We start from the raw sequence: 6000 nt of genomic DNA, 5'->3' as shown, positions 1-6000 counted from the left end.
ATATAAGGAGATGGGGGCCGAAATATTTGGGAATTTTGGTTTCAGTACGGTTTTGCCGAGATATTTGGATTCGAGAGGATTCATACGATTCGATCAGGGGCTAGGTCAAAATCTTGAGTGAAATAAGGAAACTTATGCATTAAGTGATTGTATTTTATGCTTAAACATTTGAACGACTTAAATTATAATAATATTATATTGATGCTTTGTTGTACATTAAGCTTAACAAATTGGACATCTTAAAAAATAATATTATTATATTCAATCTATTTTTAGAAATAGTGAGATTTCTTTTATAAGATAGTGTGTGTGTGTGTGTGTGTGTATATATATATATATATATATATATATATATATATATATACACACACACTAGCCGTCTACCCATGCCAAGTGTCGGGTACAATTTTTTTTTCCATAAATTAGTTCGTATAGGGATTAATGTTTTTGCGCAAATAGTTTACTATATATAAACAATTGTCAATAAGAGTCATGCTAGGAGAAACGAAATAAAAAAATATTAAAAATGAAAAGTTGAGATTCTTTACAAATGCATATAACAGACATGATTGGTTGATCATTATTGATCATGAAATACTTCTTTATACATCACATTTGATGTATAGACTTCACTGCCGTTAAATTGTTCATCAATGATTACTAATACTTTTATATTAACACGTGATATCCCTCTAGATAATGTCACATAAAGTTGGTCATGCGAGAAAACCGATTCTGGAAGATAGAATCCTATATTTGGAATTGTTTATCCATGAGTTTCATTGATTGTCATCGTGGAACATAATCAAACGGGGCGAATAGTTTCTTTCGTAAATTATTTTTAATCGAAACATGTATGATTGGATACCCATTAACACGAAGGTAATGAAAAGTTAAACCCTTAACAATGAAATCTAATTTGTTATGGAAGATGATAACTTGTAATTTAGAAACTAACTCATGTTCTGTAAGTCAAGATAAAAAAAGGAAAATAAAAAGATATCCCATCTAATTTAGAAACTAACTCATGTTCTTTAAGTCAAGATAAAAGAAAAAAAAAAAAAAAGATATCCCATCTTCGAGCAACTGTCATTAAATGAATATATATCTTAAATAAATACTTATTTATATATATAATCAGATCCATACATTTTTTTATCTTTATTATACAATCCTTTTATAATATTATTTTTGTTTATAAAGGTGATTAGTATGTGACTTTTCATTTACCGTCACTCCAATAGACAAAACAATATATCTCTAACCATTGTTATAAATACCATATAAAAGATGTGATTGGGAAATATAGTTTGTACCCACTCATCATTTTTAAAGCCTAAAAAAACAAGTATATAATCGCAAACCTATTGCTAAAATAAAGTATTAAACTCTTTTTATGGCTAAAAGAAAGAAATAACAACCAACTTTCATTTATTGGTGAATTATAACATCATACTTGCATATCATTCTACATTTGGCATAGTGTCATGCTATAATAAGCAAATAAATGAAACTACAATATTATTTCTTGGACTTACCTCAAATTATAACATATATTTCATTCGCCAAGATTATTTCATTCGCCAAGAAATCATGAAGTCCTTATCCGGATAAAATTATTATTTATCTAGCTCTCTGAAATTATATCATACACAATGAACGTTGTACCGGTCCAAGACCCGGAAAAACAGGCATTCGTATGCCACAGTGGGTTGTATCCACAATCCTTACATACCTCCCAAAACGGTTTTGGCATCTGATCCGACCCAAATGTTTGCCCCTACTTGAATGAGTAGCTGAAGTTAATTACTGCTTCCAAATGTATAATTTCAAATCATATCATATCTTAATTAATGATTATTATTTACGCTTTGTTCTAAGAAAATTATGAATGAAACTATAAAATTTTTCAATGAAGATGAATAAAAGTTCATATCTTAAAAGTTGATAGAATTTTTTAGCCGAAGCTAACTATTGTATATTTTATTATATAGATTGCATTTAAATTTAAACTTGATTCACTTTAAGGGCACATTATTTTTTAAACACACGAATTGATCAAAAACAGAATAGGGAGTTTTCAATGTAACTTTATTCATGTAAATTGTTCAATTTCATATAATTTTATAGGAGAAATTAAATATCCTCCTACTATTTCTTCCTATAAATCCTCCTACCCAATTGAATAGTGACATGTGTATCATTTAATGTTTATTTAATGATATTTTAATACATTAATATGACACATGTCATCATTTAATTGGGTAGGATGATTTGTAGGAACAAAAGTAGGAGGATATTTAATTTCTCATTTTATAGACGATCAACTAACTTTTATAAATATTATTCAAAGAAATTAAAAAAAAGTAAAAGAAAAGTGATTATAACTTGAATGCCAAAACGTAAACCAAAATATATAAGTTTGAATCAAAATTTTGTTTAAAGTATAAAATCAGTGTATTCCTTTTGATAATATTAGCAAAAAGTATATAGTTATTTAAAAGGCAACACGAATATAATGGATCGCAAAACTATTTATTAAAAAAAATTAATAGAAGAAACACATGAAAATAAAATTAATTTTAACATACACATACAAAACGTGGTTACACTTATAAAATTAAATCATCTCTTTTGTTTTTGACAACTTTGGTCATTGTTAATGTACAAATTACTATGTATACAGAGCTAGAAGCCAACTTGATTACTTGATTCCAAAAACAACCGATTCAAGGAGATCCATGTTGAGATGTTCAAACAGGGTAGGCGATGTTGATGGGTATTTTGGTCCAATTTGTAGATTATACCTAGCCACTCTCTATCACACCCTATATGCATCAAAATATTAATGTCATAAGTGATACCCCATCATCCATTGACAAGGGTATAATCGTCCAATTTTCCATTAGCTACAAGACCATGATTCCAAACCTCAGATTGTTTCTACTTCCACTTAGCTAACTCGGTATATTTTATAAACTTGGCTAAAATAAAAGACATTAAACATGCCAAAAGTAACTGAAATATTTATTCAAATTCTTACAAGTTATTAAGTACATTGCCCTTTTCACACACAAAACCATACCATGTGACAGAAATCAAAACAAAAATCAAAGTAGAATGTCCTTTATGGAAAAAAAATCATACCAAGTGACAGAAACTCAAACAAAAAAAATCAAAGTCCATTGCCCTTTCATGCAAAAAACCATACAGAAGACAAAAAAAACCAATAAAAAATCTATTAACCGAAATGATCCCTGTTTAAATACAAGAACCCGTATAATGGTTTGTTACATAATAACATACTAAGCTTTTGAAACTATCTCTAGTTTGTGAATAATTTTCTACGAAGAAGAAAAAAAATACCGCAAGAGACCGAACATGTCATTTGTCTATAAAAGTAATGAAAACAAAACAAAGCAACTCTTTTGAAACTATCTTTAATAAAAAATTGTCAAGTAATTGAATTGAAACATACTCCATTTGTTATCAATAGCACCAATAGATGGATTCGATCACCAACACATTCTGTTATCTTCACACAAAACTACTTATCAAGAAAAAAAAGTAGCATTGTGGTGATAGTATGAAGAATAACAGGGCAGCAACACCTATAATGCAATTATTATAGTAGATAAAATGAAGATGCTATGACATTATCAAGAAAACAATGAGTATCCAGATTGAACATTATACATACAATGTTTTTTAACACAACACACAGTGTCTGCTGATGTGTGGCTGGATGTGTGTGAGACTGATTGAGAGTAAGAGGGGAAGGCTTTAAAGGTGTCATAGGATCACGGTATGATTGTAATTGCTCTTTTTAAGGTACGATTGTAATTGCTCTTTTGTATGAGTTTTAAAATACAAATTGTGACTGGATAGATATCAGTATTCAACACAGATCGATCAGGGATTAATAGAGGACTGTTTCAAAAGTTTGACCAAGTCCATTCAAATCTGTTTTGGCTTAAAAAGAAGAGTTAGGGAGATGTTGGAAAAACGTATGAAATGAGATGAATAAGCATGGGAAAAAAGATCATTCAAGAGCAAATAAACTATTTTCAAGCATTTTTTATTGTCAAGTTTTTTAGAATAAGTATTGTGTTAGGGGTCAGATGAATAACAACAGGGGGAAATGGTCATTTAAGTTAAAAGGGCCCATAGGCCATGTACTTGAATGATGATCAAAATAGAAGCAAACCATCTCAACTCACCTGCAACAAATTTCAACTCAATCAATGTATCTTATCCCTTCATGATTCATGACAAGGACAAATTTCAAGCAATCCACCCATGTTGACTTGAGCGATTTGACAAACACAAAAAATATTTAGTGAATAATGATAAAAGTGGAAGAACCTATACACATGGTAGGTTGCCATTTATAGTACCCCAACCCTTTTTTATACACAATCATATAGTCACATAAATGCATACAATCACATACACACATACATAGTCACATATTAGCATACAACTTGAGGATTAGATAGAATTAAAATCAGAAAGGGTAACTATCTTCTGAGATTGTAAATAACAATTTCCTATGGAGAGGTTTCAATACTTTAACTGGAATAAAAAGATAGTTTTTTAGTAGAGTTGTTATAGCATTTGAATGATAACTCCCCAACAACAAAATTGAAAAATGAGGTATTAAAAAATAATAGGTGATAGAAAGCAACCTGTGATGAAGTAGAAGCTCCATTTCAGTGCGTATATGTGTAAGACATGTACCTGCTTCAAGAGCTCAAAGGAAGAACCCTAGGATCATCATAAATCTTCTCTTTGTAGTTATATTTCCACATGTAACCTATCAGTATTCAAGTGTATTAAACATCACTGATGGAAATAAGAAAAATTTAACAATAATCACAAAACTTAACTAATATCGATATATCACTTCCAAATGGACCAATAAATTGATGAAAACATCAAAATAAATGATATGTGATATCCAACCATATGTATGCACAAAATTTAAGAATCTTAGAAAAAATATATGTCAAAAAATACACCTCCATCAGTAGCAACAACAGTATCCAAAGGTACACCTTCAAGTCCCGCAAAATTCCTTGACAATAATTGTCACACCCCAAAACCAAGAACGGCGGAAACGTTCTGGGGCGGAGGACATCATGTAAAGTATCACAACACAGTAAATGTAAATAAGCAAACAACATCATCCATTGCATTAAATATATAATTTTAATACAAGCGTGTTCTGTACAGTTTTAGACACCAAAAATATAAGGTAAATCAAAATAATAATATGATGAGTCTTGAATGCGCTCCATCTTCTCAAAAGCTGGCATCGGTACCTGTCTACTGATGACCTGAGAATACAAGTTATTTTGAAAGAGTTTATCAGCATTAACCTGGTGAGTTCATAAGTATTTTAGTGTCGGTGTTTGTTATAAAAAACGTTTGAACGTGTCTCAAGTATAAGTTTGTAAAATGTATGTAAGTGTTTGTAAAAGTTTGAATCTCTCAGAAAAAACTATATTTTCTATTAAAGTAGCCTTCTACCAAGGCCTAACTGTTTTGTATGTTCGTTTGTTGTAAAAGTGTGTAATTTCCCAAGTGTAACTATCTTTTAACAAAATATAGTTTGTACATTAAAGTTCAAGTGAGGTTATCACTAAAAATATGTAATGGGTAAATCATTGTAGTACTGTAGCTTAGTTTTATAGTAATTACTGTTGTACTAACTACCTTAAACCGGATTTATATAAAGGTAAAATGTGATAATTGCACCATGCTATCGACTGGTAACAACGACATACGAATGGTTGTAATAACGGAATGACGTTTGGCACCCGCAGACCTGCAGGTCCGGCTGTAGCTAGCAGCAAGGTGTAGGATAGTCAATCCAGTATAGATCTATACGCAAACTCACGCTCTCCCTCCAAGAAAATTCTGGCTACAACTCGGGCCATGACATTTAAGGCATGCTCCGATACAGTGGATCACAATTGTTAACGTATTAATGTAAGG

This window comes from Lactuca serriola, chromosome 5 (genome assembly GCF_051521515.1).
Source record: "Lactuca serriola cultivar US96UC23 chromosome 5, Lser_US96UC23_V15, whole genome shotgun sequence".
NCBI classification, from domain to species: Eukaryota; Viridiplantae; Streptophyta; class Magnoliopsida; order Asterales; family Asteraceae; genus Lactuca; species Lactuca serriola.
This window is presented reverse-complemented; position numbering follows the sequence as displayed.